The sequence below is a fragment of the Atractosteus spatula genome, chromosome 14 (genome assembly GCF_055471065.1).
Source record: "Atractosteus spatula isolate fAtrSpa1 chromosome 14, fAtrSpa1.hap1, whole genome shotgun sequence".
In the NCBI taxonomy this organism is placed as follows: Eukaryota; Metazoa; Chordata; class Actinopteri; order Semionotiformes; family Lepisosteidae; genus Atractosteus; species Atractosteus spatula.
The window spans coordinates 662,347-675,504 of NC_142719.1; positions in this window are offsets into that span (position 1 = coordinate 662,347).

The window sequence follows — 13,158 nt, forward strand, 5'->3', positions numbered from 1 at the left end:
CAGTGGTATGTTCCTAATTTTCCAGAGCCAGCAGGTGTCTGTGGGCTTTTTGTGCGTCTGTCTCGGTCATGGCTGATGAAAACTAGTGCACAGCTCCCTCAGAGTGTGCAGGGCTGCAGGGAGGGGTGTCCACTCTGCCGGGATAGAATCCAGAATCCTGACCCTGACTACTTCCTGTCGTCCAGGTAATAGTGTCAGCAGAGGACCCCTGAGGCTCCTGGGGTCTCCTGTGGGGCACTGTGCTGTGTCTTCTGGGGTTGGTGGTGAGGTTTCTGCACCTGAGCTCTTCATTAAAGCCCTGAACCCCTGAATGGGACGTCTCACTGTGTGGTGGTATGGGAGTTTGGGTGGAGGTGTGTCTGTGGCAGTGTAGGAGCAATTGTGTCTGTGGGTGGATGGCAGTGGGAGTGACTGTGTCGGGCTAGAAGTGTGTAGAGCTGCGAGTGCGTGGAGCCGGGTGTGTGTGGAGCCGGGTGTGTGTGGAGCCAGGTGTGTGTTAGGCACGTGCTGTCCTGCAGTTCCAGTTGTTCAAATACAAAGGAGCCCAGGTGAGCCCTCGCTCATTTCATCACACTCCCTTTTAACACAGAGCTCCTGGCTCCTGCTGTAGGTAATGAGCTTAATACTCAAGGTGTAGCGTGCGAGAAGCTGAAAGCAATTAGGCCTGACAAACCATCTCATTAGTCCAATTAAGGGCTTAATTAAGTAATTGGGTGCTGAGCTGGAATGAGAGAAGACTTGTGGGTGAGCTTGCTAGGAGGACTTGGAGCCGAGGTACAGCTGGGACCTGCTGCCCTGGAGCCTGTCTTTATTTTGGGGGTCAGGCTGTGATCCTGATGCAGGCTGTGGCAGCTCCCTGCCTGTCCTGCACACGGGGCTGATCCCAGGATGGGACACAGTCACGGGGCACACACACACACACAGATGGGGCTGATCCCAGGATGGGACACAGTCACGGGGCACACACACACACACACACACACACACACACACAGATGGGGCTGATCCCAGGATGGGACACTGTTATGGGGCACACACACACACACACACACACACGCGGGGCTGATCCCAGGATGGGACACTGTCACAGTGTGCACTTGCACACACACAGGGATGGTTTGGAAACACCAATGAACACGACTAGCTCGTCAGTGTGTGGTAGGAGTTGGGAAACTGGTGCACCTGGAGAAGATCCTTCAGGGCAAGGGAGAACATGTGAGCTCCACACAGACAGTCCACCAGCCTGGATCCCGGAGACACTGTGCTCAGGACTTTGTCCAGGACAAAGTGACTGCGTGGACATGTATACAGTACACACACAGATGGGAATCTCTCGGATCTGTGAGATCACGGGGTGTTAATATCTGCCATCGCCTCTCCGTCCCAGGGGGCTTCAGTGCAGCTTCCTCAGTCACGACATGCCGGTGCGCTGCGACCCGGGTGGCGTCCCTGCGTGGGCGGAGCTCGAGCGTCACCACATGATCCACGTGGTCCTGTTCCCCCAGACTGGGGGCTCGCGTGGGGAATGTGGGTGTCCGGTGACCCCGGGTGTGCAAATCCCTCTGCCTATAAAAACAAGACCGCTGTCCGCTGTCAGAGCAGGAGCGGCGAGGCGCGTGCGAACTGAATCGTTCGGACCCATCTCGCCGCCAGAACCGGACCTGCCAGCAGACCCGTCAGTGTCTGGCGGACAGGCGAGCCCACAGACAGTGTCGCTTTGTCTGGTAAAGAAAACAGACAGCGAGGCGCTTAATGCCCCGCGTCCGGACTGCCCTGGGGCAGCAGGGCGGCCCGACTGCGTGCTCCTTCAGAACCGAACCGGGCCGGCCCGAGGGAGAGCGGCGAGGGTGAGGAAAGCAGTGAGGAAAGATGTGTTTGTGTCGGATAAGAGGCTGGAGACCGAGTAACGGAGATCAAGGGATTAGAGGAGTCAAAAATCCGCCTTCGAAATCCAATCAGAGTGAGAGCATCCCGCCAGCAGTACCGCCATGCCCCTCCTCCTCATGATCATGATGGTGATTTGTTTTTATTATTATTAGTATCAGTATTATTATTTGGGCTGAGGTCCGCCTGCAGCCACAGCGCTGTGCAGCGAAGAGATTCCTGCTCTCGTGCCGAGCCGCCCCCCACACACACTCACACACACACACACATTCACACTCTCACACACACTGGCGCTCCCGAATCAGGAGCCGGCTGCTGAAAAATAAGCAGTTTTCAGCCGGGAGAGAGAGGGAAGAGAGGGAGGAGAGGGAGGCGGAGAGAGAGTCCGGACAGCCATAGCCGAGCCGGAGCAGCGGTACCGGCCCAGAGCGCCGGTCAGCTCGGCCAGTCGCTGGAGTTGCAGCCATCGCCGAGGACTGGTCGCGACAGAACATCTCCTTCAGAGCGCGGTCGCGATACGCAGTCAGGAGCGGCGTCTCATCCGGTAAGCGGTCCGGTTCGGGTGACTGTTCGGATACCGGGGCAGGTGGTTCGGGTACACGGGCCCTATCCTGCTGTCCACTCGCGCGGCCCGCCGTGTCACCGTGCGTGAAGTCTATGAAGATTGCACAGCAACGGCGTGACCCACGGAGACGAGCTGTCGGCCTTAGTGCTGCAGGAGCGAGGAGGACACTGCCCAAGCGGGTTCTGTCATCATCATCATCATCATTGTTATTATTGCTGCAGCCGCTGCCGTGACTGTGGAACATTGAAACCCACGGTCCCGCGCGACCGCGAAGCTGTCAGCTCTGTCTGCGTGGTGTTTTTCTCCCTGAAGCTGCGAGGGGGAAGCCCGTCCGACAGCCAGACGAGACGCCTTTTGTTCAGGCGGGCTGCGAAAATGAGTCAGTTTGATTACCGGGGCTCCTCGCGAACCCGCCCGGCACCAGAGCCCTGGCGGGCGGGTCCGGTGTGGAACAGGGCGGGAGCGAGGTCAGGCGCAGCAATCCCCGCTCGGATCGCGACAGAGATCAGAATCAGTAAATAGCTCTTTCCGAGCGAGCGGTCACCCCGTTCATTCTCCGGGTGTCAAACTGAGAGCTGGAGAGCAGGAGGGCAGCCGGTGTGTCAGGTGTTACTGAGCGGACACACCCCCTGCTCCGGCGGCAGGGCCTGGGCAGCAGTGTGCAGGAGCTCAGCACGGGTAGGGAGGCGTGTCAGCGTGTTTGTCAGTCAGTCAGCATGTCTGTCAGTCAGTGTGACTGAGTGTGTCAGCGTGTGTCAGCGTGTCTGTCAGTCCGTGTGTCTGAGTGTGTCAGCATCTGCCAGTCAGTGTGCCTGAGTGTGTCAGCGTGTCTGTCTGTCAGTGTGTCTGAGTGTGTCAGCGTGTCTGTCAGTCAGCGTGTCTATCAGTGTCTGACAGTCAGTGTGCCTGAGTGTGTCTATCAGTGTGTCAGTCAGCATGTCTGTCAGTCAGCATGTCTATCAGTGTGTCTGTCAGTCAGTGTGTCAGTCAGCATGTCTATCAGTGTGTCTGACAGTCAGTGTGCCTGAGTGTGTCAGCGTGTCTGTCTGTCAGTGTGTCTGAGTGTGTCAGAGTGTCTGTCAGTCAGTGTGTCTGAGTGTGTCAGCGTCTGCCAGTCAGTGTGACTGAGTGTGTCAGCGTGTCTGTCAGTCAGTGTATCTGAGTGTGTTAAAATATCAGTGCAATTTTCAATTTGTAAATTCTACCAGCATCTGTGTCAGAAATAGAAACTGGAGAAATGTCACAACAGAGCTGAACATTACTGTTTTTAATCTAACAACAACAAAAGCAAGGAGAAGACCTGCCTTCTCTGTTCTGGAATCTGAGTATCTGTCTGCTGCAGCAGCACTACTCAGTCAGGAGACAGGAACCCGATCCCAGAGCACAGCAGTCTGATCCGCTGCAGGGTTTACAGTTCCCTCAGACCCCCAGAGCACAGCAGTCTGATCCGCTCCAGGGTTTACAGTTCCCTCAGACCCCCAGAGCAGAGCAGTCTGATCCGCTGCAGGGTTTACAGTTCCCTCAGACCCCCAGAGCACAGCAGTCTGATCCGCTCCAGGGTTTACAGTTCCCTCAGACCCCCAGAGCACAGCAGTCTGATCTGCTCCAGGTTTTGCCAGCTGCAGAGCACTAGAATAGAAGCAACACCAAAGAGGCGACTTCGTGCTTCTTACCTCCCCTGAGTAACCGTGTGCAGGGAAGAGGTGAGTTAAAGGACAGCGGGACGGAGGCTCAGGGCTGTGCACCCTTAACCAGAGGTTGCAGGTTCGAAGCCCAGGTGGGGCACAGCAAGGCTCTTCTCTCAGAGAAGAAGCATTTGTGATGAATCTATAAACGGGCAGAAACCCGTTTATTTGGCTACAGGCCTGACCCACATAAATGAGCAGAGTTTGGTCTTTTTTCCTTTCTGCTTCGCTAGAATGAACTGCAAGTGAACCTGCGGCTGGCAGGTTGCTGCGCAGGCAGAGTCTGCTGCCCCCAGGGCTCAGTCAGCAGCGCTGTCAGCTGGAGACGGGACCAGGCCCTGGGCGTCCGCCAGGCCCCGTGCGGCTGCTCTGGTCCGCAGGAGCTCGGCGCTCCCGGAGCCCTGAGCGGACCAGCCCTGCGGAGACGGGCCCTGCTTGTGGGTGTCGCCTCCGCTCTGTGCCTGGGGCTGTGTCACGGTTCTGTGTCCCATGTGGAGGGGAATGGGGTGAGCGAGGAGCCGCTGTGGGCGCCCACTGCTGCAGGAATGAGAGCCGACTCAAGCAGCGTCGCCTGAGCCGAGCCCCAGGGGAGCTCGGACCTGTTTCCTGTCTGACCTCCCGTCTCTCTCCCGCCCCCCAGCCCCCCGGCCGCTGAGCGATGTCGTCCTCGGACGAGGAGAGCCTGAGTGAGCGCTCGTGCCTGAGCGAACGGTCCGGATCGCTGTCGCCCTGCCCCCCCGGCCCCCCCGGCCCCCCCGGCGACACGCTGCCCTGGAACCTGCCGAGGCACCAGCGACACAAGCGCAAGAGCCAGGACTCCGTGCTGGACCCCGCGGAGAGGGCCGTGGTGCGTGTGGCAGGTAAGAGCTGCCCTGGGGCAGGGGCAGAGGGGAGACGCCAGACCGGTCTGAGTGCGACGAGTGCTGGGGAACGTGCCTGCAGTGGCGTTGGTGCACCAGTAGGTGGCGCTCTTCTCCCCGGGCCATGTGCTGCTGTGCTGCTGGGTGTGTAGGAGACAGCTGGAGGTCAGGGTGAGGGGTGACAGCAGACAGCAGGGGCTGCAGAGGTGCTGTAGACAGTGCTGGCAGCTTCCCACACACACAGAGACACACACACCCTGACACACACTCACACATGCACAGACACACACACACCCTGACACACACACAGACACACACCCTGATACACACTGACACACACGCACAGACACACACAGACCCTGATACACACACCCTGACACACACTGACACACATGCACAGACACACACACACAATGACACACTGACACACGCACAGACACACACACTGATACACACACATGGACACACGCACACTGCAGTGCACTGTGTGGTATGTGTCCATACCACACATACCCAGTCGTATGTGTGGTGCTGTGTGTTACTCTGCTGCATGTTCCCCTGCTGGGCTGGGGGCTGTTTGTGTGTAGTTTAAGCGTCCTCTTCCCTGCCTCTGTTTCTGGTCGATTTCTGTTCGGGCGGCCAGAAGGGCAGCCCTCCTCTCGAAACCCCCTTGTTGCCATGGGGACCTAGACATCGGGGTATTCCTGTTGCCATGGCGATGAAGGAGCAGGAAGGAGATGGGCCAGAGAGAAAGAGGGGAAGACAAGCAGAGAGAGGGGAAGGGGAGGGGGGTTGGAGAGATGGAGGGATGACATATTGGAAAGGACAGAGGGAGAGCCTGTTGGGAGAGCCAGGGACAGGGGGATGGGGGAGGGGGGTGAGATGGCTCTTGCCTTCGTTCTGCACGATGAGGTCAGGTGGCTGTTCCACAAGGCTCCTGCGTGAAAGGAAATGTTGCACCTCTGTGTGCCTGGACTGCGGCCCACGTGTTAGGAGCTGGAGCAGGGCCCTCCTGTGCTGGGCCTGCAGGGGAGAGCTGGAGTCTGGGAGTGTCCGACAGCAGCGCCTGTGTGAGCAGGGCGTGGGCACTAGAGGGCCCTCACGCCCCGCTCCGGGAACAATGCCTTCCTGCAGGCCAGAATGCTCTTGTGCTCGTGGATAAAAAGCTTCTTTTTTTCTAGTCAAGTGAGTTAATATGAAACTGGGTCAAATTAATGTTTCCAGAATTTATGCCAGATTGTGGTCATCCTGTAGTAAAAGGCGCAAAATTCAGTGCGCTTGTTAATATTATTGTAACATGTGATAATATGGTTCCAGCTGTGGCTGTATGGCCCTAACTGCGAACCTCCTCTCTCACAGCCTCCCTGCCTCTCCCAACTCGCAGGCTTTCCGAGGCAATAAGAACAAAAGGTTACAAACTCTTCTTCTTACTGAGATACTGAGGATACAGCCTGTCCTCTCTGGGCAGCCAGGTCTGCCTGTGTCCAGTGTCTGTGTCCAGGCTGTGGTCACTGAGCCTGTCCTCTCTTGGCAGCCAGGTCTGCCTGTGTCCAGTGTCTGTGTCCAGGCTGTGGTCACTGAGCCTGTCCTCTCTGGGCAGTCAGGTCTGCCTGTGTCCAGTCTCTGTGTCCAGGCTGTGGTCACTGAGCCTGTCCTCTCTGGGCAGCCAGGTCTGCCTGTGTCCAGTCTCTGTGGCCAGGCTGTGGTCACTGAGCCTGTACTTCGTCAGGGTCTGTTTCTCTTTGCTGTTTCTAACCCTGGTCAGATACTCAGCTAGTGTGCATTGTCTGGTAAGGGTCCTGTAGCATTCCAGTTCGTATTGTGTTTGTGTGTGTGTTCCAGTGGTGGGGGTTGTGTTGTCTTGTGCTTCGATTGGATGACTCTGATCTGCTGTGCTGTAGCTGTGCTATCCAGAGGCTGGTAGTGTGTTGGGTGTGTTGTGGGGTGATTGGGCTGGTTCTGATCTGACCTGTTGTAGCAGTGCTGTCCGGAGGCTGGTAGTGTGTTGGGTGTGTTGTGGGGTGATTGGGCTGGTTCTGATCTGACCTGTTGTAGCAGTGCTGTCCGGAGGCTGGTAGTGTGTTGGGTGTGTTGTGGGGTGATTGGGCTGGTTCTGATCTGACCTGTTGTAGCAGTGCTGTCCGGAGGCTGGTAGTGTGTTGGGTGTGTTGTGGGGTGATTGGGCTGGTTCTGATCTGACCTGTTGTAGCAGTGCTGTCCGGAGGCTGGTAGTGTGTTGGGTGTGTTGTGGGGTGATTGGGCTGGTTCTGATCTGACCTGTTGTAGCAGTGCTGTCCGGAGGCTGGTAGTGTGTTGGGGTGTGTTGTGGGGTGATTGGGCTGGTTCTGATCTGACCTGTTGTAGCAGTGCTGTCCGGAGGCTGGTAGTGTGTTGGGTGTGTGTGGGTGATTGGGCTGGTTCTGATCTGACCTGTTGTAGCAGTGCTGTCCGGAGGCTGGTAGTGTGTTGGGTGTGTTGTGGGGTGATTGGGCTGGTTCTGATCTGACCTGTTGTAGCAGTGCTGTCCGGAGGCTGGTAGTGTGTTGGGTGTGTTGTGGGGTGATTGGGCTGGTTCTGATCTGACCTGTTGTAGCTGTGCTGTCCGGAGGCTGGTAGTGTGTTGGGTGTGTTGTGGGGTGATTGGGCTGGTTCTGATCTGACCTGTTGTAGAAGTGCTGTCCAGAGGCTGGTAGTGTGTTGGGTGTGGTTGTGGGGTGATTGGCTGGTTCTGATCTGACCTGTTGTAGCAGTGCTGTCCGGAGGCTGGTAGTGTGTTGGGTGTGTTGTGGGGTGATTGGGCTGGTTCTGATCTGACCTGTTGTAGAAGTGCTGTCCGGAGGCTGGTAGTGTGTTGGGTGTGTTGTGGGGTGATTGGGCTGGTTCTGATCTGACCTGTTGTAGCAGTGCTGTCCGGAGGCTGGTAGTGTGTTGGGTGTGTTGTGGGGTGATTGGGCTGGTTCTGATCTGACCTGTTGTAGAAGTGCTGTCCGGAGGCTGGTAGTGTGTTGGGTGTGTTGTGGGGTGATTGGGCTGGTTCTGATCTGACCTGTTGTAGCAGTGCTGTCCGGAGGCTGGTAGTGTGTTGGGTGTGTTGTGGGGTGATTGGGCTGGTTCTGATCTGACCTGTTGTAGCAGTGCTGTCCGGAGGCTGGTAGTGTGTTGGGTGTGTTGTGGGGTGATTGGGCTGGTTCTGATCTGACCTGTGTAGCAGTGCTGTCCGGAGGCTGGTAGTGTGTTGGGTGTGTTGTGGGGTGATTGGGCTGGTTCTGATCTGACCTGTTGTAGCAGTGCTGTCCGGAGGCTGGTAGTGTGTTGGGTGTGTTGTGGGGTGATTGGGCTGGTTCTGATCTGACCTGTTGTAGCAGTGCTGTCCGGAGGCTGGTAGTGTGTTGGGTGTGTTGTGGGGTGATTGGGGCTGGTTCTGATCTGACCTGTTGTAGCAGTGCTGTCCGGAGGCTGGTAGTGTGTTGGGTGTGTTGTGGGGTGATTGGGCTGGTTCTGATCTGACCTGTTGTAGCAGTGCTGTCCGGAGGCTGGTAGTGTGTTGGGTGTGTTGTGGGGTGATTGGGCTGGTTCTGATCTGACCTGTTGTAGCAGTGCTGTCCGGAGGCTGGTAGTTGTGGGTGTGTTGTGGGTGATTGGGCTGGTTCTGATCTGACCTGTTGTTCCAGTGCTGTCCGGAGGCTGGTAGTGTGTTGGGTGTGTTGTGGGGTGATTGGGCTGGTTCTGATCTGACCTGTTGTAGCAGTGCTGTCCGGAGGCTGGTTGATGTCAGTGAGCTTCAGGACCAGCTGGCTGAGGGCTCTTCTCTGCAAGATCTTCTCCTAGTCGGATTGATAGCTATTCTCATTCTGCCAGAATTGTGGAATTCTCAGATTCGATTTGTGATTTTGGGGAGGAGTGTTTGTCTAATCCCTGAGTATTTCTTGCAGTGCAACAGAAAGTGCAACCTGAGCCCCCCTCCCTCTCATATTACTGTTCCTTTCAGCCTAACAGGCTGACAACAAGACTACCCATCTCACATTACGCCCCCACCACGCCTGCAACCCTAGACACCAGCTCAGCACACGGACACAGTCTTCTAGTCCCTGTGGAGTCCAGCACACTGACACAGCCCAGTCACAGGGCTCTAGACTCTTCTAGTGCCTGTGGAGTCCAGCACACTGACACAGCCCAGTCACAGGGCTCTAGACTCCTCTAGTCCCTGTGGAGTCCAGCACACTGACACAGCCCAGTCACAGGGCTCTAGACTCCTCTAGTCCCTGTGGAGTCCAGCACACTGACACAGCCCAGTCACAGGCTCTAGACTCTTCTAGTCTCTGTGGAGTCCAGCACACTGACACAGCCCAGTCACGGGCTCTAGACTCTTCTAGTCCCTGTGGAGTCCAGCACACTGACACAGCCCAGTCACAGGGCTCTAGACTCCTCTAGTCCCTGTGGAGTCCAGCACACTGACACAGCCCAGTCGCAGGCTCTAGACTCCTCTAGTCCCTGTGGAGTCCAGCACACTGACACAGCCCAGTCGCAGGCTCTAGACTCTTCTAGTCCATGTGGAGTCCAGCACACTGACACAGCCCAGTCACAGGCTCTAGACTCTTCTAGTCCCTGTGGAGTCCAGCACACTGACACGGCCCAGTCGCAGGCTCTAGACTCTTCTAGTCCCTGTGGAGTCCAGCACACTGACACAGCCCAGTCACAGGGCTCTAGACTCTTCTAGTCCCTGTGGAGTCCAGCACACTGACACGGCCCAGTCACAGGCTCTAGACTCCTCTAGTCCCTGTGGAGTCCAGCACACTGACACAGCCCAGTCGCAGGCTCTAGACTCCTCTAGTCCCTGTGGAGTCCAGCACACTGACACAGCCCAGTCACAGGGCTCTAGACTCTTCTAGTCCCTGTGGAGTCCAGCACACTGACACGGCCCAGTCACAGGCTCTAGACTCTTCTAGTCCCTGTGGAGTCCAGCACACTGACACAGCCCAGTCACAGGCTCTAGACTCTTCTAGTCCCTGTGGAGTCCAGGACACTGACACGGCCCAGTCACAGGGCTCTAGACTCTTCTAGTCCCTGTGGAGTCCAGCACACTGACACGGCCCAGTCACAGGCTCTAGACTCTTCTAGTGCCTGTGGAGTCCAGCACACTGACACAGCCCAGTCACAGGGCTCTAGACTCTTCTAGTGCCTGTGGAGTCCAGCACACTGACACAGCCCAGTCACAGGCTCTAGACTCCTCTAGTCCCTGTGGAGTCCAGCACACTGACACAGCCCAGTCACAGGGCTCTAGACTCTTCTAGTCCCTGTGGAGTCCAGCACACTGACACAGCCCAGTCACAGGCTCTAGACTCCTCTAGTCCCTGTGGAGTCCAGCACACTGACACAGCCCAGTCACAGGGCTCTAGACTCTTCTAGTGCCTGTGGAGTCCAGCACACTGACACAGCCCAGTCACAGGGCTCTAGACTCCTCTAGTCCCTGTGGAGTCCAGCACACTGACACGGCCCAGTCACAGGGCTCTAGACTCTTCTAGTCCCTGTGGAGTCCAGCACACTGACACAGCCCAGTCACAGGCTCTAGACTCTTCTAGTCCCTGTGGAGTCCAGCACACTGACACGGCCCAGTCACAGGCTCTAGACTCTTCTAGTCCCTGTGGAGTCCAGGACACTGACACAGCCCAGTCACAGGCTCTAGACTCTTCTAGTCCCTGTGGAGTCCAGCACACTGACACAGCCCAGTCACAGGCTCTAGACTCTTCTAGTCCATGTGGAGTCCAGCACACTGACACAGCCCAGTCACAGGCTCTAGACTCTTCTAGTGCCTGTGGAGTCCAGCACACTGACACAGCCCAGTCACAGGCTCTAGACTCTTCTAGTCCCTGTGGAGTCCAGCACACTGACACAGCCCAGTCACAGGCTCTAGACTCCTCTAGTCCCTGTGGAGTCCAGCACACTGACACAGCCCAGTCACAGGCTCTAGACTCTTCTAGTCCCTGTGGAGTCCAGCAAACTGACACAGCCCAGTCACAGGCTCTAGACTCCTCTAGTCCCTGTGGAGTCCAGCACACTGACACAGCCCAGTCACAGGCTCTAGACTCTCCTAGTCCCTGTGGAGTCCAGCACACTGACACAGCCCAGTCACAGGGCTCTAGACTCTTCTAGTGCCTGTGGAGTCCAGCACACTGACACAGCCCAGTCACAGGGCTCTAGACTCTTCTAGTCCCTGTGGAGTCCAGCACACTGACACAGCCCAGTCACAGGGCTCTAGACTTCTAGTCCCTGTGGAGTCCAGCACACTGACAAAGCCCAGTCACAGGCTCTAGACTCTTCTAGTGCCTGTGGAGTCCAGCACACCGACACAGCCCAGTCACAGGGCTCTAGACTTCTAGTCCCTGTGGAGTCCAGCACACTGACAAAGCCCAGTCACAGGCTCTAGACTCTTCTAGTGCCTGTGGAGTCCAGCACACCGACACAGCCCAGTCACAGGGCTCTAGACTCCTCTAGTCCATGTGGAGTCCAGCACACTGACACAGCCCAGTCACAGGGCTCTAGACTCTTCTAGTCCCTGTGGAGTCCAGCACACTGACACAGCCCAGTCACAGGGCTCTAGACTCTTCTAGTCCCTGTGGAGTCCAGCACACTGACACAGCCCAGTCACAGGGCTCTAGACTCCTCTAGTCCCTGTGGAGTCCAGCACACTGACACAGCCCAGTCACAGGGCTCTAGACTCTTCTAGTCCCTGTGGAGTCCAGCACACTGACACAGCCCAGTCACAGGCTCTAGACGCTTCTAGTCCCTGTGGAGTCCAGCACACTGACACAGCCCAGTCGCAGGGCTCTAGACTCCTCTAGTCCCTGTGGAGTCCAGCACACTGACACAGCCCAGTCACAGGGCTCTAGACTCTTCTAGTCCCTGTGGAGTCCAGCACACTGACACGGCCCAGTCACAGGCTCTAGACTCTTCTAGTCCCTGTGGAGTCCAGCACACCGACACAGCCCAGTCACAGGCTCTAGACTCTTCTAGTCCCTGTGGAGTCCAGCACACCGACACAGCCCAGTCACAGGCTCTAGACTCTTCTAGTCCCTGTGGAGTCCAGCACACTGACACGGCCCAGTCACAGGCTCTAGACTCTTCTAGTCCCTGTGGAGTCCAGCACACTGACACGGCCCAGTCACAGGCTCTAGACTCTTCTAGTCCCTGTGGAGTCCAGCACACTGACACAGCCCAGTCGCAGGCTCTAGACTCCTCTAGTCTCTGTGGAGTCCAGCACACTGACACAGCCCAGTCACAGGGCTCTAGACTCCTCTAGTCCCTGTGGAGTCCAGCACACTGACACAGCCCAGTCGCAGGGCTCTAGACTCCTCTAGTCCCTGTGGAGTCCAGCACACTGACACAGCCCAGTCACAGGGCTCTAGACTCTTCTAGTGCCTGTGGAGTCCAGCACACTGACACAGCCCAGTCGCAGGGCTCTAGACTCTTCTAGTCCCTGTGGAGTCCAGCACACTGACACAGCCCAGTCACAGGGCTCTAGACTCTTCTAGTCCCTGTGGAGTCCAGCACACTGACACAGCCCAGTCGCAGGCTCTAGACTCTTCTAGTCCCTGTGGAGTCCAGCACACTGACACAGCCCAGTCACAGGCTCTAGACTCTTCTAGTCCCTGTGGAGTCCAGCACACTGACACAGCCCAGTCACAGGCTCTAGACTCTTCTAGTCCCTGTGGAGTCCAGCACACTGACACAGCCCAGTCACAGGCTCTAGACTCCTCTAGTCCCTGTGGAGTCCAGCACACTGACACAGCCCAGTCGCAGGGCTCTAGACTCTTCTAGTCCCTGTGGAGTCCAGCACACTGACACAGTCCAGTCACAGGCTCTAGACTCTTCTATTCCCTGTGGAGTCCAGGACACTGACACAGCCCAGTCACAGGCTCTAGACTCTTCTAGTCCCTGTGGAGTCCAGCACACTGACACAGCCCAGTCACAGGGCTCTAGACTCTTCTAGTCCCTGTGGAGTCCAGGACACTGACACAGCCCAGTCACAGGGCTCTAGACTCTTCTAGTCCCTGTGGAGTCCAGCACACTGACACAGCCCAGTGGCTGTGCCAGCAGCCATATCACCCTGCAACTCACAACTGGCAGCCCACTGAAACTCAGCAGGTGTGAGCCTGGTCAGTACCTG